General features: G+C 40.4%; 1 pseudogene; it reads right to left on the minus strand.

Annotated features, from left to right (window-relative positions):
* The window catches only part of LOC124088772 (uncharacterized), a 40,405-nt pseudogene extending 17,922 nt beyond the window's left edge, over positions 1-22,483 (minus strand).
* Between the last annotated feature and the right edge of the window lie 45 nt (positions 22,484-22,528).

A 22,528-nucleotide genomic window follows, 5' to 3' on the forward strand; every position in this document is an offset into this window, starting at 1 on the left:
TAGATATGTTGTTAGGAAAAGGACCTTATGAGGGTCAATGGCAACAAATTGAATATGATCCTGCTATATATGCACAAATTGCTACAGATGCAGTTAGGGCATGGAAGACTTTACAAGGACATGGAGATTTACAAGGTCAGCTATCTAAGGTAATACAGAGAGCTAATGAACCTTATGCTGACTTTGTAGATAGGCTAATTCAAATGGCTGCAAAAATTTTTGGGGATACAGAACAAGCAATGCCATTAATAAAACAACTGGCTTATGACCAAGAAAATCGTTGCTGCAGAGAGGTTATTAGACCATGGAGACATGAAGATTTAAACACATATATTAAATTATGTAGAGATATTAATGAACAAGGGCAAGTCTTGGCAGCTGCAGTACAACAGGCTTTAGATGCCAGGCCAAAAACATGCTATGATTGTGAACAAACAGGACATTTTAAAAGGAATTGCCCCATAGGAGGAGAGTTTAACAAAAGTAGGTATCAAAGGAATAGAATACCGGGTATTTGCCCACGATGCCGTAGAGGGAGACATTGGGCTAATGAATGCCGTTCTCAAACCACCATAGAAGGTACTCCCTTATCAAAAAACGGACAAAGACCAGGTATTTATCCAAGATATCGTGGAGAAAGGCATCAGGCTCCATTGCCAAAAAACAGACAGGGGGGCCCAATGCTCCGGGGCCCACAACCACAAATCTACGGGGCAATGGAGGAACCCAGCAACACCATCAGGCTAGTGCCCAGGACATATTGTCCATTAAATCCCTCATCAGACAAACCCGAGGGAGCGCAGGGTTGGACATCTGCGCCTCTGCCAGAGCAGTATTAACTCCAGAGATGGGAGTTCAAATCATTCCCACAGGAGTAAAAGGACCTCTTCCCCAAGGAACAGTAGGCTTATTACTGGGACGTAGTTCATCTACATTAAAAGGACTCATGATAAGTCCTGGGGTAATTGATCCCGATTATGTAGGTGAAATAAAAATTATAGCTAGTTCTCCAAGAGGTATATCAGTAATTTCACCTGGAGATAGAATAGCACAGTTGTTAATAATACCCAGCCTACATAATAAATTTCCTAGTCATAGTGTAGAAAGAGGTTCCAGGGGATTAGGCTCCACAGGTGTAGATTGGGCTATGTTGTCTTTAAAATTAGATTCTCGCCCAATGCTAAAACTAAATATTCAAGGTCATGAGTTTAATGGGCTACTGGACACAGGAGCTGACCTTAGCATCATATCTCATCAAGAATGGCCAAAACATTGGCCATTACAACAAGCCACTCAAACGCTTCGAGGCCTAGGAGTGGTGACTAATCCCCATAGAAGTGCAATGGTATTAGATTGGAAGGATCCTGAAGGATGTGAAGGAACTACACAGCCATATGTATTGGATCATCTTCCTATAAATTTATGGGGACGAGATGTCCTAGATCAATTAGGTTTGACGTTAACAAATAACATCAATCCTAATGCACCCACTACTAGGGCTAGACAAGGCTTTAGGAAAGAAAAAAGATTAGGAAAACAAGGGCAAGGTATAGCAGCACCAATACAAATAGATCAAGGAACAGACAGACATGGGTTGGATTTTCAGAAAGGGCCACTGAGACAATCAAAATTACTTGGAAATCAGAAAGACCAGTGTGGGTTCCTCAGTGGCCCCTGACTAAAGAAAAGATACAAGTAGCCCATGATCTGGTCAAACAACAATTAGTGGAAGGACATATACAACCTTCCGTATCTCCCCATAATACTCCCATTTTTGTCATCAAAAAGAAATCTGGTAAATGGAGATTATTGCAAGATTTAAGAGCCATTAATAATGAGATGGTTATTATGGGACCTGCTCAATCGGGGATTCCTCAATTGTCTGCTTTGCCAAAAACCTGGCATGTTTTAGCTATAGATATTAAAGATTGTTTTTTTTCAATTCCAATTCATCCCGAGGATAGTCCATGTTTTGCATTTACTATCCCTGCACTAAATCATGAAGGTCCTGATCAGAGATATGAATGGAAAGTACTCCCTCAAGGGATGGCTAACAGTCCAACTATGTGTCAAATCTATGTTAACAAAGCAATCCAGCCACTTAGAAATCAAAATCCTGAACTACAAATATTTCACTATATGGATGATGTATTATTGGCACATAAAGATAAAAACATATTGCTAGAATGTTATGCCACACTTACAAACTTATTAAAAAATTATAATCTAGAGATAGCAATAGATAAAGTACAATTAAATTTTCCAATTAATTATTTAGGAGTTCTATTATCCTCAACCATGGTCTGTCCACCAAAAATTCAAATACAAGTAGATCAACTCAAATCACTTAACAACTTTCAAAAGTTATTGGGAGACATAAATTGGATAAGGCCTTATCTAGGTATACCCACAGGAGAGTTGGGACCTTTATTTGATATTCTAAAAGGTCCATCAGATCCAAATTCACCCCGCATGTTAAATCCTAAAGCAAGAAAGGCATTAAAAATTATTGAAACATATATGGAAAATATGCATTTGGATAGAATTGATATAAGTTTGCCTTTATTATTTATTGTACTACCAACAAAAATATTCCTACAGGAGTATTTTGGCAAGAAGGTCCATTATTGTGGATACATTTATCTTATTCTCCTAACACTATTCTTACTAGGTATCCTGAGGCTGTAGGACAATTAATACTCAAAGGAATAAAAGCAGCGAAGGGAGTGTTTGGAATTTCTCCCAATAAAATTATTACTCCATATACTATGGATCAAATTGATGAGTTAGCTAATGAGTTAAATACTTGGGCAATAATCATGTGTAAATCTAATGTTACATTTGATAATCATTTACCATCTAATCCTTTGTTGTCTTTTTGGTCTAAGCATCCTGTAGTTTTTCCTAAAATGACAAGAAAAACACCTATCATGAATGCTCCAAATATATTCACTGATGGGTCTAACAATGGTACAGCAGCAGTAGTTACCCCAGATCGAACTTTTACATTTTTAGTACCGAAACAATCAGCTCAAAAGGTAGAGCTTAATGCAGTTTTACAAGCTTTTTTGATGTTTAAAGATTCTGTATTTAATTTATTTTCTGATAGTCAGTATGTAGTTAATGCTATAGTATCTCTTGAAGATGCTGGTAGGATTTCCCATTCTTCTACTGTTTTCTCTTTGTTTTCCACTATACAAAGTCTAATCTGGGACAGAAAAGATCCATTCTTTATAGGACATATGAGGGCACATACAGGATTGCCTGGAGCCCTTAGTTTAGGCAATGATTTAGCAGATAAAACTACACATGACATACATATTTTCTCTACATTTGAAGAAGCTACAAATTTTCATAAAAGGTTTCATGTTAATGCTAATACTTTACAAAAGCATTTTAAAATAACTAAGGAACAAGCCAGACATATAATAAAACAATGTCAAAATTGTGTGACATTTTTACCACAAGTTAATCTTGGAGTCAATCCTAGAGGACTGATACCTAACCATATTTGGCAGATGGATGTCACACACTTGCCAGAATTTGGAAAATTAAAATATTTACACGTTACAGTTGATACTTCTTCTGGATTTTTGATGGGCTCCCTTCATGCTGGAGAAAAAACTAAAGATGTTATAGCTCATTGCTTACATAATTTTGCCACTGTGGGCATTCCTAAACAGTTAAAAACCGATAATGGTCCTGGCTATACCTCTACCTCTTTTAAACAATTTTGCTCATCATTTGGTATTACTCATATAACAGGAATCCCATACAATCCACAGGGACAAGGCATAGTTGAAAGAGCTCATCAAACTATTAAAACATACTTATTAAAGCAAAAAGAGGGAATTGGAAAGGGGTATATATCCCCAAAGATAAACTTAAAATAACGCTTTTTACTCTAAACTTTTTAAATTTGGATTCATCAGGACTTAGTGCTGCAGAAAGGCATATGTATCCAAAAAATGTACATAAGCCTAAAGTACTTTGGAAAGATATTCTAACAGGACAATGGAAAGGTCCTGACCCAGTGATTGTCTGGAGTCGGGGGTCTGTTTGAGTTTTTCCGCAGGGAGAACAGCAGCCGATTTGGATTCCAGAGAGATTAACTAAAACAATTTCTACAGATGGAAAAGAAGATGATTTGACTCAAATCCATAACAGCTGATATCCAGAACTCCAGCTTGGCCATTCTTACATCTGCGACAGTGATTAACCAGGATGCTTTTTTCAATAGCTATTTTATTATTGCATTTTTCCACATCATAAGGTTCTATTTTTATTTTTTGAGCTCATACAAACCTAGGTTAATGTTTTTCTGATCGGTTTTATTTTTTGACTGTGGAGTTTTTAAACATTGCAATGGAGATTTCACCCAGGTAAAGCTACAAGGCCTTTACTATTTTCTTATGTGTTGTACGTTTGTGTACACTCTTGTGTTTTGTGTTGTATGTCTGTATGTGCGTATGTCCATATTTCTTATATGAGGAGTGCTCATGAAAAAATGGATCCGAATTATTATTTTTTTATTCACGTGATTTAAATGGTTTAATTTAAATTAGGTAAACAGCTGTTAAGGATTGTTTTTAAAGTAGGTTAACAGACCTGTTTGTTTACTTTCACCTTTCCTTTTCATTATATTTAATAATTCTTTTCAGGATAATGTCTTTTTAGCATCATTGCCAATATTCCTATCTTCATCCCAGTGCCGGTGAAGACAAGATACAACCAGACTACAGCTTCTATGATAGCTATCACAGTAAACTGTATAAACTGATGCATCAATGAATATAACTCAACAAGTAATGCTCAATCAAGGAGTTAACTTACTTTGGGAGGAGACAGATTTTGGGAGGAAATGGACATATTGATAGATTCCTCTGCTTTGAACTGCTTGCAGAACTTGCCTGGACTATGTAACTATCCTTTGGTGCAGCGAATTGTGGTAATGCTGGCATATCTTTGCTGATGGTGTCACTAGTGATGCAATTTTTATTTCCTTGCCAGCACACCCCATGTTAATTGTGGTAGTGCTGACATATCTTTGCTGATGGTGTCACCAGTGATGCAATTTTTCCCAAGGAGCCGTCAATTGGCTTGGTGTCGTGGCATTTCTGTATTCTCCTCCCTTCTGCTAGTGATGGTCTAAAATTTGGGGGCCAATGGCTATATGCTGGACCGGTAGTCAGTGACGGGTATGATTCAATTGCAGTGGTATCAACCTAAGACAGGAGGCTGACGCCTAAAGGTCAGTTTTCCGATGACGGGTAAGAACCATATGTTGAATTGGACAACCTACCAGGCACGGTCCTTAAGCCACATTGCTTGTTGTTTAATTAATCAGAAGGGGGGAGATGGTGGGAGCCATTAGCCAAGTAGGTATGACAATTTCCTTGCCAGCGTACCCCGTGTTGCAGTGACATTGAATGTAGTTGACCCTGCTCAAGGACCAGGGCGGATTAGGGTGTTCCCGGTTTAAGATAATCAGTTTAGGGCGTTCCAGGTTTAAGATTATTCCTGCTAGGAATAGGGCGTATCCTGCTGCCTGAGTTCCCCTTGAGTTCTCACGGGATTCAGACAGTATAGTTTGGAGATAGAAGCCCAGTGGAGGTGGATTTGGGCAGAGAACGTGGATTTCCCCAGAACGTGTTTGTAGACGGCTGGTGTGAGTTCGGGAATAAAGAGTTGCTGTTTGAATCTACAAGCTGTGTGGTGGCTCGTGATTGTGTGCCCAGCCAGACTGCGGCACAAAACAATAACACATTGTTTTTTGAAATGTTCACCCATTTTTTTTTCTTCCTCAAGAGCGAGAAATTTCACTTACCTCTAAGCTTCAGAAGTTCCCCGTACTGGCTGCCAAATGCCGCAGATATTGTGTCCATCTAAAACTAAAAAACAAATATTAAAAAAAAAAACCACACAGGAGACTCTTCCCACCTTTCATGGATGGACACCTGACTCTTCCCTGGATTATAGGAGGAGTGCTCAAGTCACTAGGACACAAAGAAGGAACTAGAATATCAAAAGCCAGGGACAAAATGCCATAGAACACAGCCAGGCTCATCATCCCAGCTCCTTTCAAAGCTTTAGGGAGGCAGTCATATTGGGGTTTCTGAGAAAGGTAGAGGCATGCAGTAGGGAGGAAAGTGTGTGTTCCAGATGGAAGAACCATCCAGAGTCACAAACACTGGCCAGGAGCCAGGCTGGAATCACCAGACATATTTGGAAGGGCAAGCAGCACTATGTCAGTAAGTGCAAGGTGCTATGGGAAGGTGGAAGAAACCCTTCTGCACAGTTGGAGGACCACCTGGGGGTGAGCTATCCCTTCACAAAGTGGGAGGCTCTGGTGCTCCAGCTGAAGCAGCGTACATCTGTGACTATGCTTCTTGCCTGCCTTCTCTGCTCACCTTAGGCCAATGTCACCTCTTTTCCCTTTGAGGCTTCTCCCCACCCAGCCTTTTCCCATCCATGTGGTTTGAGGGGTCCTCACGCCTCTGTGACACCAGGATCACAGTGGGAGTACATAGCCTAGCTCCAGCCCATGAGTGCATTTCACTCCCTTTGTTTCTGCATCTGGTAGTAAGTTGCCATGTGACCAAGTCCAGCAAACCTAGACCATAGATGCAACCAGATTATGGACAATAAGACCCTCTGTCTGGTCTGGAGGGCTACCAAGAATACCACATACAATAACCAATCGGTGCAGGACACTATCAGGGAACAGGAGAGCCAAGATGATTCCTGGTGGCATCATTTGATCCACTGGGATCAAATTCAGAACTGATGCTACCAGAGTTAAGTAGGGGTAGAACAGAGTGTTGTTAGAACCCTCCCATCCATGACAACATCTTTAGGGGTGGCGGTTGACTGAAGAACATGAACTGATCACTGTCCTTTTCTCAAAGGAATGAGTCCTGCAGTCCTAGATATATTCATCTTTGGGCCCTGCTGTGCATGGAGCGCCTTGGCCTGTGTTCTCTCCCAAGAATGAAGTCCAAGCCTGTGCCCCAGAGGCTTGTCTAGCACGAGGCCAGTGAGTATCATGTTCTGCTGAGCTTGAGCACCTCTTCTGTGATGCAGGCTGGTCCATCATTAGGCAAGTTTGGACTCTTTATAATTTCCCTTTCTTTTACCCCTCTGTGATGAAGCTACTAAATATTTGCCTCATCCTCTTTCTCATTGACCTTTTAGTGGAGCCTGTCCCTTTGGTGATAAAAAGTGGGTCATCTGGTTTGCAAGGATCTCTGCCAAGTCTCTATGCATGGAGTCTCAAAGATGATGAGTCCTAGAGTTAAAACCTCCAGGCTGTCACTCTTGGGGGAGATCTCATACCTTTGCAGGTCATCTCTAGGAGCCTGCCAGGTCCTCCCACTGAAAAGTGGAGGGAACTCCCCAGATGATCCTTGCAGAGTAAGGGAAATACCACTTTTAAATCATCTGAGAGCATTCTTTCCTTCCTGCAGGAGGCTTACAGGAAGAAAATCTATTTTACCAGACCCCACCAAACTGGATTTAATCAGTTAGACACCAACCTGGAAGAAGGAGATGCCCAGGTTCAAACCACTCAGTCCTTCCTGTCCCACTTAAGAGAGAGAAAAATGCAGAACTTCTTTTAACAGACAAACATGGTGACGCGGGGTCACTAAAAGCCTGAGAAATTGTCACTGCAGTATACACTACCTCCCTCACCCCACTCCTCTGTGCCTCAGTCCCTTCACCAGTAGGTCCCTGTGGCTATCCTGAACACTGACAGGCACACCTAGCTTGAAGAGGCAGTGTCAGAACCAGACTCAGATATGGCAGGGATGCTAGAACGAGCAAACCAGGAATTTAAAACCCCTCTGATCTATTTAGTAAATACACTAAAGGAAAAGTAGACAACATGCATGAACTGATGGATAATAAAAGTATTAATGTGGATATTCAAAGAAAAAGCAAAAATAAATAGAAGACATTGAAAACACTAACAGAAATGCAGAATTCCTTTGATGGGATTGTTTGTAGACCAGACATGAGTAAAGGAAGGAATGGGAAGCTTGAGGATATATATATATAAAAAAAAAGAACTTCTAAAAATGAAAAGGCAAAGAGAAAAAAAAATGCCAGACAAGATGGCACATGCCTATAATCCCGGCTACTCAGGAGACAGAGGCAGAATGACACAAGCCATGCTGGCAACTAAACCAGTCACTGTCTCAAAATAAAAATAAATAAAAAGGGCTAGAGATGTAGCTCAGTGGTAGAGCCCCCCTAGGTTGAATTCCTGTGTCACAAACAACAACAGCCATAAACAAAACTTCCCTGAGATAGTAATCCACACCTAATGGGCTAAAATACAAAACAGCAACAAGATTGAATCCTGGTGAAAAGGCAGAGAAACCATATCATTTAGATACACTGAGGGGAATATAAAATGGAACGGCACTTAGAAAAGCAATAGCAGTTTTTTAGAAAGCTAAACCGGAAGCCCCACGGGTCCCAGCAGTGGTATACTTGGACATTCATCTCAGAGAAATGAAAATTCAGATTCACCCAAAAAGCTGTGCACAAACCAAGGTGTGATGTCACATGCCTGTGAGCTCAGCACTTAGGAGGCTGGGGTGGGAGGATCAGTTGAGCCCAGGCATTTGAGACCAACCTGAGTAACTCAGTAGGAAACAAAATACACCTGTACACAAAATGTGTATGACAGTTTTCTTCAAAAGCACCTTAAAACTGGAAACGGCCCCAAAATGCTTTAATGTGTGAGCAGTCAACAAACTGGTGCCTTCAGACCATAGAATACTACTGAGCAACAAGAAGGAAGAAACTATTGATGCATGTAGCAACTTGTGTGGAGAATTGTGTGGAGGAAAAAGAGCCAATTCCAAAACCTGTGTAGACTAGTATAGTTCAATTAAGAGAACATGCTTGAAAGGGCAAAATTATACAAAGGCTGCAAGGGGCTGATGGGAGGAAGGCAAGAGTGGTCTGGGCCTAAAGAGACAGCATGACATGCATCTTTATGATACTGTGCAGCATGCTGACTGTGAGGGCCGGCACATGCATCTACACATGTGATGAAACTGCACAATAGACACACACCCCAGATCATGGAACGTGGAAAAATCTGAATAAGACCACTGGACTGTTCCGAGCTCAACTTCCTGGTTGTAATATTACACTGCCATTGTGCCAGATATTTCTACTGGGAGAAACCAGGTGTTGAGTACAGACTGTTTTGGTATATTTCTTACAAATACATGTGAATTTACATTTATCTCAAAATAAACAGTTTTTAAGATGAACACTGTCATTATTAAATGTCATTATTATAGGTGGGAGACACCTCTACTTTGAGTCCAGCCACAGATTTTCTGCCATAAAACTATGATAAGTAATTCTCTTCCCTCTTGTCTGTTTCCTAAATCTGTAATAATTGTTTTATCAATGACATTACAATGTAGGTTAGAAGAGAAACTTTAATAGGAACATGCCGCAGTCTGGCTGGGCACAAAATCAGGAGCCACTCACAGCCTTGTAGATTCAAACAGCAAGTCTTTATTCCCGACCTCTGGGAAAATGCAATAATAAAATAGATACTGAAAAAAAGCATCCTGGTTAATCACTGTCGCAGATGTAACAATAGCCAAGCTGGAGCTCTGGATATCACCTGTTATGGATTTGAGTCAAATCATCTTCCTTTTGGTCTGTAGAAATTGCTTTGGTTATTCTCTCTGGAATCCAAATCGGCTGCTGTTCTCCCCGTGGAAACACACAAACAGAACACTGACTCCAGACAATCACTGGGTCAGGACCTTTCCATTGTCCTGTTAGAATATCTTTCCAAAGTACCTTAGGCTTATGTACATTTTTTGGATACAAATGTCTTTCCGCAGCACTAAGCCCTGATGAATCCAAATTTTAAAAGTTTAGAGTAAAAAGCGTTATTTTAAGTTTATCTTTGGGTGATATATACCCCTTTCCAATTCCCTCTTTTTGCTTTAATAAGTACGTTTTAATAGTTTGATGAGCTCTTTCAACTATTCCTTGTCCCTGTGGATTGTATGGGATTCCTGTTATATGAGTAATACCAAATGATGAGCAAAATTGTTTAAAAGAGGTAGAGGTATAGCCAGGACCATTATCGGTTTTTAACTGTTTTGGAATGCCCACAGTGGCAAAATTATGTAAGCAATGAGCTATAACATCTTTAGTTTTTTCTCCAGCATGAAGGGAGCCCATCAAAAATCCAGAAGAAGTATCAACTGTAACACACAAATATTTTAATTTTCCAAATTCTGGCAAGTGTGTGACGTCCATCTGCCAAATATGGTTAGGTATCAGTCCTCTAGGATTGACTCCAAGATTAACTTGTGGTAAAAAGGTCACACAATTTTGACATTGTTTTATTATATGTCTGGCTTGTTCCTTAGTTATTTTAAAACACTTTTGTAAAGTATTAGCATTAACATGGAATCTTTTATGAAAATTTGTAGCTTCTTCTAGTGTAGAGAAAATATGTATGTCATGTGTAGTTTTATCTGCTAAATCATTGCCCAAACTAAGGGCTCCAGGCAATCCTGTATGTGCCCTGATATGTCCTATAAAGAATGGATCTTTTCTGTCCCAGATTAGACTTTGAATAGTAGAAAACAGTAGAGGAAGGAGAAATCCTTCCAGCATCTTCAAGGGATACTACAGCATTAACTATATACTGACTATCAGAAAATAAATTAAATACAGAATCTTTAAACATCACAAAAGCTTGTAAAACTGCATTAAGCTCTACCTTTTGAGTTGATTGTTTGGGTACTAAAAATGTAAAAGTTTGATCAGAGGTAACTACTGCTGCTGTACCATTATTTGACCCATCAGTGAATATATTTGGAGCATTCATGATAGGGGTTTTTCTTGTCATTTTTGGAAAAACTACAGGATGCTTAGACCAAAAAGACAAAAAAAGGATTAGATGGTAAGTGATTATCAAATGAAACATTAGATTTACACATGATTATTGCCCAAGTATTTAACTCATTAGCTAACTCATCAATTTGATCCATAGTGTATGGAGTAATAATTTTATTGGGAGAAATTCCAAACACTTCCTTCGCTGCTTTTATTCCTTTGAGTATTAATTGTCCTACAGCCTCAGGATACCTAGTAAGAATAGTGTTAGGAGAATAAGATAAATGTATCCATAATAATGGACCTTCTTGCCAAAATACTCCTGTAGGAATATTTTTTGTTGGTAGTACAATAAATAATAAAGGCAAACTTATATCAATTCTATCCAAATGCATATTTTCCATATATGTTTCAATAATTTTTAATGCCTTTCTTGCTTTAGGAGTTAATATGCGGGGTGAATTTGGATCTGATGGACCTTTTAGAATATCAAATAAAGGTCCCAACTCTCCTGTGGGTATACCTAGATAAGGCCTTATCCAATTTATGTCTCCCAATAACTTTTGAAAGTTGTTAAGTGATTTGAGTTGATCTACTCATATTTGAATTTTGGGTGGACAGACCATGGTTGAGGATAATAGAACTCCTAAATAATTAATTGGAAAATTTAATTGTACTTTATCTATTGCTATCTCTAGATTATAATTTTTTAATAAGTTTGTAAGTGTGGCATAACATTCCAGCAATGTGTTTTTATCTTTATGTGCTAATAATACATCATCCATATAGTGAAATATTTGTAGTTCAGGATTTTGATTTCTAAGTGGCTGGATTGCTTTGTTAACATAGATTTGACACATAGTTGGACTGTTAGCCATCCCTTGAGGGAGTACTTTCCATTCATATCTCTGATCAGGACCTTCATGATTTAGTGCAGGGATAGTAAATGCAAAACGTGGACTATCCTCGGGATGAATTGAAATTGAAAAAAAACAATCTTTAATATCTATAGCTAAAACATGCCAGGTTTTTGGCAAAGCAGACAATTGAGGAATCCCTGATTGAGCAGGTCCCATGATAACCATCTCATTATTAATAGCTCTTAAATCTTTCAATAATCTCCATTTACCAGTTTTCTTTTTGATGACAAAAATGGGAGTATTATGGGGAGATACGGAAGGTTGTATATGTCCTTCCACTAATTGTTGTTTGACCAGATCATGGGCTACTTGTATCTTTTCTTTAGTCAGGGGCCACTAAGGAACCCATACTGGTCTTTCTGATTTCCAAGTAATTCTGATTGTCTCGGTGGCCCCTTCTGAAAACCCAATTCATGTCTATTTATTCCTTAATCTATTTGAATTGGTGCTGCTATACACCAATTCTTTCCTAAAACCTTGTCTAGCCCTAGTAGTGGGTGCATTAGGATTGATGTTATTTGTTAACATCAAACCTAATTGATCTAGGACATCTCGTCCCCATAAATTTATAGGAAGATGATCCAATACATATGGCTGTGTAGTTCCTTCACATCCTTCAGGATCCTTCCAATCTAATACCATTGCACTTCTATGGGGATTAGTCGCCACTCCTAGGCCTCGAAGCGTTTGAGTGGCTTGTTGTAATGGCCAATGTTTTGGCCATTCTTGACGAGATATGATGCTAAGGTCAGCACCTGTGTCCAGTAGTCCATTAAACTCATGTCCTTGAATATTTAGTTTTAGCATTGGGCAAGAATCTAAATTTAAAGACAGCATAGCCCAATCTACACCTGTGGAGCCTAATCCCCTGGAACCTCTTTCTACACTACGGCTGGATAATTTATCATGTAGGCTGGGTATTATTAACAACTGTGCTATTCTATCTCCAGGTGAAATTACTGATATACCTCTTGGAGAACTAGCTATAATTTTTATTTCACCTACATAATCGGGATCAATTACCCCAGGACTTATCATAAGTCCTTTTAATGTAGATGAACTACGTCCCAATAATAAGCCTACTGTTCCTTGGGGAAGAGGTCCTTTTACTCCTGTGGGAATGATTTGAACTCCCATCTCTGGAGTTAATACTGCTCTGGCAGAGGCGCAGATGTCCAACCCTGCGCTCCCTCGGGTTTGTCTGATGAGGGATTTAATGGACAATGTGTCCTGGGCACTACCCTGATGGTGTTGCTGGGATCCTCCACTGCCCTGTATATTTGTGGTTGTGGGCCCCGGAGCATTGGGCCCCCCTGTCCATTTTTTGGCAATGGAGCCTGATGCCTTTCTCCACGATATGGTGGATAAATACCTGGTCTTTGTCCATTTTTTGATAAGGGAGTACCCTCTATGGTGGTTTGAGAACGGCATTCATTAGCCCAATGTCTCCCTCTATGGCATCATGGGCAAATACCCGGTATTCTATTCCTTTGATACCTAGTTTTGTTAAACCCTTTTCCTGTGGGGCAATTCCTTTTAAAATGTCCTGTTTGTTCACAATTGTAGCATGTTTTTGGCCTGGCATCTAAAGCCTGTTGTACTGCAGCTGCCAAGACTTGCCCTTGTTCATTAATGTCTCTACATAATTTAATATATGTGTTTAAATCTTCATGTTTCCATGGTCTAATAACCTCTCTGCAGTAACGATTTGCTTGGTCATAAGCCAGTTGTTTTATCAATGGCATTGCTTTCTCTGTATCCCCTAAAATTCTGGCAGCTGTTTGAATAAGCCTATCTACAAATTCAGCGTAAGGTTAATTAGCTCTCTGTATTACCTTAGATAGCTGACCTTGTAAATCTCCATGTCCTTGTAAAGTCTTCCATGCCCTAACTGCGTCTGCAGCAATTTGTGAATATATAGCAGGATCATATTCAATTTGTTGCCGTTGACCCTCATAAGGTCCTTTTCCTAACAACATATCTAGATTTCTTTGAGGGTAACTGGCTGCTGCATTTCGCCTAGCTGTCTCTGTGCAAAATTCCTCATTGGCAACCTTCCATAACAAATATTGTCCTCCATTTAGCACAGATTTACACATGCTAGCCCAATCTGCTGGTGTCATGTCCAAGTTGGTAATGGATTCGACCATGCTTACCGTGAGGGGTGCTTGGGGACCATAGGTTGTTACGGCCTCCTTTAACTGCTTCACTGTTTTGAAATCTAAAGCATGGTGAATTCGCTGCCCTCCTGTCTTCTCAAGTACAGGGCATGAGGTCCTGTCTCAGGATCCCATTTATCAACTACGTGGGTTGAGGGCCACTCAGCTATCTCCATAGGTGGAGCTGTTGGTTGAATTACACCCTCTGGTGATAGAACGGAGTTAGTAGCAGTCTCCTGTTGTAGCCTTTTCCCTAATAGCCCCTTTTCCTTTAAATTTTCTTCCTCTGTCTGACTAGCTTGAGAGACCTTCTCTTTTGCTTGATCTAAAATGTCTTTCTCCATGGTCTGAACCTCTAACAATTTACTTAACACTCTTTTGGTTTGTTTTTTACTAATTTCTAATCTACTATAAAGATAACGCAACCCAATAAGATAACACAAAACAAAACCGAAACTGAATGAAACAAAAACAGAATAAAAAATCGTTGTATCAATTTTCTCTTCCTCAGGGCCGACAAACTTCAAACCTTGAGCCAACCATTTTTCCCAGTTTGCCTGAGAAATTTCTAGGGATAGGCAGCTTGAAACAAAAACAAAATAAATCAAAACAAGAACACATTGTTTTTTGAAATGGTCACCCATTCTCTCGCCTTCCCTCAGGGGCGAGCAATTTCACTTACCTCCAAGCTTTAGATGTTCCCCGTACGGGCCACCAAATGCCACAGTCTGGCTGGGCACAAAATCACGAGCCACTCACAGCCTTGTAGATTCAAACAGCAAGTCTTTATTCCCGATCTCTCACCGGCACTCTACATGCACGTACTGGGGAAAATCCTTTTCCTCCACCGGGCTCTGCATCCCAAATACTCTCTGAATCCCAGGAGAACTCAACAGGAACTCCAGGAGCGGGCGGCGCCTGAGGCAGCAGGATACGCCCTATTCCCAGCAGGATACACCCTAAACCTTGACCCACCCTAATCCAGCAGGATCCTCCCTAAACCCAGATCCACCCTGGTCCTTGAGCAGGGTCACCTTTCTCAAACGTTCATGCAATGTCACTGCAAATGACCTGGGTCCAAGGCAAGCCCATTTCCACAATGGAGAGTCCTCCCTCTAAGCAACATTGGGTAGGCTGACAAAGAAATTGCCATGCGTCATTCCTACTTGGCAATGGCTCTCAGCAGGAACATATAACACAGTAAAACTGAAATTTTGCATCATTGTAAAAATAAACTTTAACAAATCAATTTGATCAATATGCATTAGTAATGAATAGTCAGAAATGAACAATTTAAAATTATACCATCTACATTAAAAAATTGTAAGTACTATGGGTAAGTTGGACAAGCCATCAAAATACTTTATGGAGAATGTGATGAACTGTCAATAAACTTTTGACACAAATTACTTAAAGCTCATATACTAAAACCCACATACACAGAATTTTGCTGAGAGAAATGAAGACCTCGATAAGTGGAGAGCTATGCATGAGGTTATTAATCTCAATCGTCTCTCACACTGACACGAGTTAACTTATAATCCCTGTCATCATACCAGAAGGCTTCTTGTAGACATTGAAGAGTTGATTGTAAAGCCCTGCTGCTTAAAACAGGAGTCAAAATTCACTTTAGAAGAGAACAGATTTGGAACACTATCACTATCTGGTTCCAGCCTTGTAACAAAACTCAGCAAATGGAACTGGGGTTATGGCTCAGTGGTAGAGTGCTTGCCTAACATGTGTGAAGCCCTAGGTTCAATTCTCAGCACCGCATATAAATCAATAAAATAAAGGTCCATCAACAACTAAAAGTATATATTTTAAGAAAACCTCAGCAAACAATATAATATTTGTATAAACAATCAATAGAACAACAACAAAGAAGAAGAAGTCAGAATTAGACAGGCACAGAAGTGGACAACTGATTTCAACATAGATGTCAAGTTAGTTCAATGAGGAAAGGGATTGTGTTCCCAACAAATGTCACCAGAACAATAAGAAGGACATACGCCACTCAAAATTATCCACAAACTTTGTTTTTTGGTTTGAACTCTTCCTTCCTTCCTTCCTTCCTTCCTTCCTTCCTTCCTTCCTTCCTTCCTTCCTTCCTTCCTTCCTTCCTTTTTTTCTTTCTTTCTTATACTGGCAATGAAACCCAAGGCCTCAAGTATGCTAAGCAAGTACTGTTCCATTTAGCCAGATTCCCAGCACCATTATTCTCAAACTTTACCTCACAACATATGCCAAACTAGCATGGAGTTCATCATAGATCTAAATGTATGAGTTAGATCTATAAATCTCCTAAAAGAAAACATAGAAGAACATCAACATGACCTTGAATGGCTGATTTTTCATATACAATTCAAAAAATCATGGAGTATAAAAGAAAAAACCTGCACTTAATCAACCTCAAAAAATTGCATTTAAAAGACAATTAAGGAGGGCTGGGGTTGTGGCTCAGTTGTAGAGTACTTGCCTAGCATGCACGAGGCACTGGGTTTGATCCTCAGCACCACATAAATGTAAAATAAAGATATTGTGTCCACCTAAAACTAAAAAATAAATTTTAAAAGGGCAATTAAGGAAAGGGCAAGCCAGGGGGAAGAGTTTTTGCAAAATATGTGTCAGACACAGTACTTTTTACAGATCTGTAAGAAGACAACTGTTATGGTTGGGACCCGGAATGTCCCCCCAAAGGTTCACATGTTGATTGAAGGCTTGGTCCCCAATGCAGCAGTGTTCAGAGGTGGGTTCTTTTAGAAAGTCACTGGATCATGAGGGCTCTGATCTCATCAGTGGATTAATCCATTACAGACTCATAATTTGAGGACATTACTGAGACGTGGTGGAAACCGTAGTAGGTGGGGCCTAGTTGGGGCAAGTAAGTCACTGGGTGTGTGCACTGGAAGGATATATCTTGCCCCTGGTCCCTTCCTTGCTCTCTGTTTCCCAGCTGCCATGAGCTGAACACTTTTCTCTGCCACATCCTGAATCCTCTGGTATTCAATGGAGCCAGCCAACAATTGACTGAATCCTCTGAAACCATGAGCAAAAATAAATCTTTCCTCCTTTATGGAAACTTTCTCAGGTATTTTGTCACAACAATGAAGAGTTAACCCAACAAACTAATTTTTAAAAATAGCTGAAAAACAGACACTTCCAAACATACAGATGGCAATAAATACATGAAAAGGTGCTAACAGTATTCATCATTGGTAAATGCAAATTTCATCTACAATGAGATGCTAAGAAAGCTATAATAGGACCTTAGAGAAGCTGCCTTGGCTAAAAGCAGTGACTCTTCACTTAGGCCTGCAGATGCTCAGTGGGCAATTAAAAGCAGGATAAATCTTGGCATCTTTGCCTTCATTTTGTGTCTGCCCACTTTGTTACCTTAAATTTTGTGATACTGCTCAGCTGTGCACATAGGCATATTAATTAAGGAGTGCTCATCTAAAAACTGGCAATGTGCGACTTATGAACCCTAAATTTATCTAACCTAGATTGTCTGTTTGGAAGACTGAGACAATATGTACTTCATCCTGTTTCAGATCCCTGAAGTAGCACCTACAAGTCTGTCTTTGTCCTCACTTTCCAGAAAACCACTCCATAATAATATCAAAAACTTCATCCTTGTCCCTAGTACCAGTCTAACAATGAGGACAAGGTTTTTGGTTTGTTTGTTTGTTTTGTTTTTTAATATTTTTATTATTTATTTATTTATTTATTTTTACATGATGCTGAGGATCAAACCCAGAGACTCATGTGTGCAAGTCAAGCTCTCTACCACTGAGCCACAACCCTAGCCCCGAGGACAAGGTTTTGAAAAAACAAACAAACAAAAAAAAGTTTTTGTTACTTTGCTAGCAAAGGAAAATATACTATGGACTCCTATCTCAGAGGCTGTGATTCTAACTGCCCGGGTAACAGTGGGCTTTTCAAGAGGCCATACAAAGCTGGGCTCGGATCAATCAATTCAATCCGTCTTCCAGTATCCCATGTCTGATAGTATATACCCGGGCATCAAATGGAGATTGCCCCCTCAAGTGATAAGGACATCTCTGGAGCCACCTAGAAGAACCAGAACTGAGAGAACAATCAATAGGAGCACATCTGACCAAGACTGCTCAATTTTGCATAACTCTCACCCCTGCTCCAATTCCTCCTCTATACTTATAGTCCTTGACAGTGCCTCAAAGATAGAGAGCACCTACACAGGTGCAGGGGAGGCAAGTGCAGGCCTCTGCCCAACTCAGGTCTTCTGGGACTCCCAAGGGTGGTAGCAGTGAGAGCCTGGATGTCAGGGCCACTTCCAGGAGCATTAGCTATGCCGAATCCTGCATTTTGAGCCAGAATTCCCTAGAGGGAGAACAGGTCCGCGTTACAGGTGGAGGTGTGTGTCTATGTGGGCGGCCTCTTCACCTGATGCATGAAATGCAGGGGACTGCACCCCAGTAGGATGGGGACACACTGTTACACTTACTAGGCAACTGCCTGTGGCACATATGAAGCTCAACTGCCTCCATGTCCTGCTACAGAGGATCATGAATCCACTTACTAGGCCTCAGCATGGAGAGCCAGGCTGGGGTCCCCATGTGTGGGGATCCCTACCTAGAACTCTGAGAAAGGAGGATGTGAGGAGCTGATGCTCAGGTCTGAGCTGGCTCATCATTCTGGGGCACTGCAGGTAGGGGACATATTCCACCTGCCAGGGGTGGAGGCTGGCAAATCAGTTCCCAGGAGGACACAGCCTGGCACATGATGGGGCCAGGAAGCAATAGGTACCATCCTACAGACCCTGCAGGGGTGTCTGAGTCCCCTTACCCTTATGGCAGGTGGCTTCAGGATCCACTGTCATTTGGCAAGGGTTCTTAACCTGTAGCAGGCAAACCCAGGGAGGTCAAGCGCCAATGGGAGCCAGAGAGGGAGAAAGTGAGGCCTGGGCCCAATTCTTCTGCCAGACCTAGCTCACTTGCACTTTAGGATGACAACTCCTGAAAGCCCCCCAGGGACTGGCTGCTCGCTCCACCCTTCCCAGCTCACTGTGCAGTGTCCCACACCTGCAATTCCAGTTGCACCTTGTGCTTTCAGAAGCTGGAGTGTCTCTGGACCTTATGCCCTGGGAGGGAGCCCTTATGCCCACCCGTGTGTCCACAGGACAGATGAGTACTTCTGTCATATGGTACGCTAGTTCTCTACTCTAGCCAAGCACATGTCCTCCCAGGATGGCCCATGGCCCAGACCCATTGAATTAAAAATAGTTCTAGTCACCTCAAGTGCATAGCCCCAGGGGGCTGCCACAGTTTGTTTCCCAGGACAAATAGCAACACATTCTGCCCTAATCCATTACTGTATCAATCAGTCATTTAATGCATGGGTATGAGCTCTGACTCTCTGGACCCCCTTTCCTCTGGTAAAAAGACTGGATTGGGTTTTCTGACTTGACTCCCTTGTGGCTGGGGATAGGTCTGGGCTGGGACAGGGAAGAGGAGGCAGCCAATGGGCCTCTGTAGGTTGGTCTCCCTTGTAAACCTCCTGAAGATCCTGAAGGGATCCTCCCTCCTAGAACACTACTCAAAGCCCACACTGGGCCTTCAACAAGGTTAACTGCCTCTGTACCTTGCACCTGCTGGTCTCTGGGAGGTGACCACCTATCCATCTTTCTGCCCAGAACTTTCTGCTTCATTTCTACCAGGATAATCTCCTTGGCACAAATGCTACTCTCTCTATATCAAAATAAGGAAGAGGGCCTTGAGAACTCAAAACCATTGTGAACTTTTTTTTCCTTTATTTTATTGCTTCCTGGTCACTTTTTTCTTCAAAATGTTTAACAACAAATAGTGTGATTTCTATCTTAAGTATAATTTGGGTTAGATCATTGTGCAAACTTTATCTCCCTGAAGCTCACTCTTAATATACATAGGTATGCCAACCATTACATTTTATTTTCATTTTTCTTTTTAATTTTATTAAAAGTTTTACAGGCAAAATCTAAAAAAACATAACATGCTTCTTCACAAACATTAGTAAGAAACACCATTTTAAATATTAGATTTCTTAAAGATGTAAATACGTCTTAAATATTACAAGCTCATAATTACATGACAATAAACTTTTACTTTTTATCCCATACTTAACAGTTAAAGGAAAAACCTTAGACAAGTTAAATTTAGCAGAGTTGATTTAAGTAAGGAAATGGGAGGAAAAAGAAAATAAAGAACGAGTCACTTACTTGGTGGCCCCCAGGCTTGGAACAGCTTCAAAGAACTCCCAATGTGGCAGGGCCACATTTATAAACAGGAACAAATGAAGGGTGAACACAGATTTCCCAGGTTACAGAGCCTGATTCCTAGGACTCTGCAATTGACAGGCTCAGCTGCTGTCATTGGCTGCACCTCAGCTGTGTTCCTAGAGTGTCTTTCTGCACCAGGCTTTCAGTTAGTTTAAGCACTAACCTAATTTGCAGTTTGTAACCCAAGGACCCAGGTGTGGCGGAATCCTTAGGCCGAGTCTAATTTAATATAACATGACAAATAAAACTTTAAAGAAATGAGTAGCACATATGATCAACATAAATTATTTTAGAAAAAAAAAACCATAATTTGAGGACTGTTAATACCTTATGATATAACATTTTGGGATCAATGCAAAATGAAATTGAAGTTGGCAATAACTGAAATATGATTAACATTGGTTTGAATATAATGAGCAAAATAAATACACTGTTAAGTAAAAGTATTGTGAAAAGTGTGAATAGGGAACTTCACAATGACGAGTACTTCTTGGACCTATTTTTTAGGAAAAGCCTACAGTATAGATAATGATATATAGAAAAGTGAAATTGAAGGCTGTGGATAAAGCTCAAGGAGTAAAGTATTTGCCTAGTGTACTGGAGGCCCTGGGCTCAATTCCCAGCACCATAAGGGGAAAAGGGGGTTTTTAGTTTAATATTTTCAAAACTCAATATCTATATATGACATAGTTCAGAATGAAAGATATTTTAGTGTAATGCTCATTTTAAAAAATCTCGTTTCATCTGGGTGAGGTGGCACGCACATATATAATCTTTCACTACCAGCTTCTCTTGAAGCTGAAGCAGGAGGATCAAAAGTTCAGGGCTGACCCACACAACTTAGTGAAACTCTGTCTCAAAAAAGAAACTCACACACAATATTGTTATATGCCATATAAAATTTAACTAGCTCAATATGAAAGCAATCAAGGAGAAAAAGAATTATGAACACCCCATGAAAGAAGTAATTTCTCTAGTTATTGATCTCTTACATGATCTTGAACCTATTTGATTTTTTGTGGGGAGAGAGAGTTCAATTCCCCTTTTGAACTCAGGGGCATTCAACCATTGAGCACATCCCCAGCCCTTTTTTTTTTTTTTGTATTTTATTAGAAACAAGGTCACACTGAGTTGCTTAGTATCTCGAGGTTGCTGAGATTGGCTTTGAACTCAGGATCCCCCTGCCTCAGCCTCCCTAGCAGCTGGGAATTACAGGTGTGCAACACTGTGCCTGGCCCTATTTGATCTTTTTTTTTTTTTCTTTTTGGAGGAGATAAAAGAATTTTATTGTCCATCATTATGTTATACAAAAATCTAGAAATAATAGATTTGTACAGGAAAACTTGCAAATGAACAGTAAATGAGAGCATAATAGCAATAATTTAAATTTGCTTATTTTTTCCCCCCATGATGTTAGGATCATAACCATGTCAAAGCACACAGTCTGGTGTCCGGTAGTTTTTGTTCACTGGTCAAAGCTCACCATAAAATTAAGGCCTTCAGTGTCTCTGATTGCTCCACTGGATCTTTATGAAACTTTATATATACTTTTAGTTGTAGATGAACACTATACACTTGTTTATAATTTATTTTTATGTAGTGCTGAGGATGGAACCCAGTGCCTCACACGCACTAGGCAAGCGCTGTACCATTGAGCCTGAACTCCAATCCCTTGAAACTTTTGAGGTCCTCAAGAAAAGTAATGTACTCTGGTGCTCCAGAGCTGTGCTGAGTTCCACCAACTCATCTGCAAAAGTGTTGTCCACCCCTCGTCCCCAAGGAAATCCATTAGGTGGTCATACAAGGGCCAGTCCAGGGAATCTGTTTAGTGTGTAATTAGCGTCCTTCCATTCAGACTCACCAATGGCCTGAAAGCTAACTTCTTTAATAGAGAAAATGTCACTCTCGGCTTCCTTTTCTTGTCCCATCTGGATAATGACAGCCCAGTACAACGGCCTTCTTGCCATCACTCTTCGTAACTTCAACCATGAAATTGGGAGTAGATGTCAGTTCAGGCTCCCGTTCTTAACCTTCTGCCCTTCTGAGGGCTCCTCCTCACCGTAATTTTGGTGAGATGCTGATGTTGAAAGTGACAGTGATCTTTTCCCCATCAACTTTTCACACTAATTTAGCTTCTGTCCTGTTACTTCCAGTTCCCAGCCACCAGACATCTTGGGTAGGGACTTATGCTTCTGGATTTTCTTTTCTTCCTTAATTTTTTAAAAAATATTTTTTTAGTTGTAGTTGGACACGATACCTTTATTTTA

This window comes from Marmota monax, unplaced genomic scaffold (assembly GCF_021218885.2).
Source record: "Marmota monax isolate L192 unplaced genomic scaffold, Marmota_monax_Labrador192_F-V1.1 WCK01_AAM20220418_F8-fsc00232, whole genome shotgun sequence".
Lineage (NCBI taxonomy): Eukaryota > Metazoa > Chordata > Mammalia > Rodentia > Sciuridae > Marmota > Marmota monax.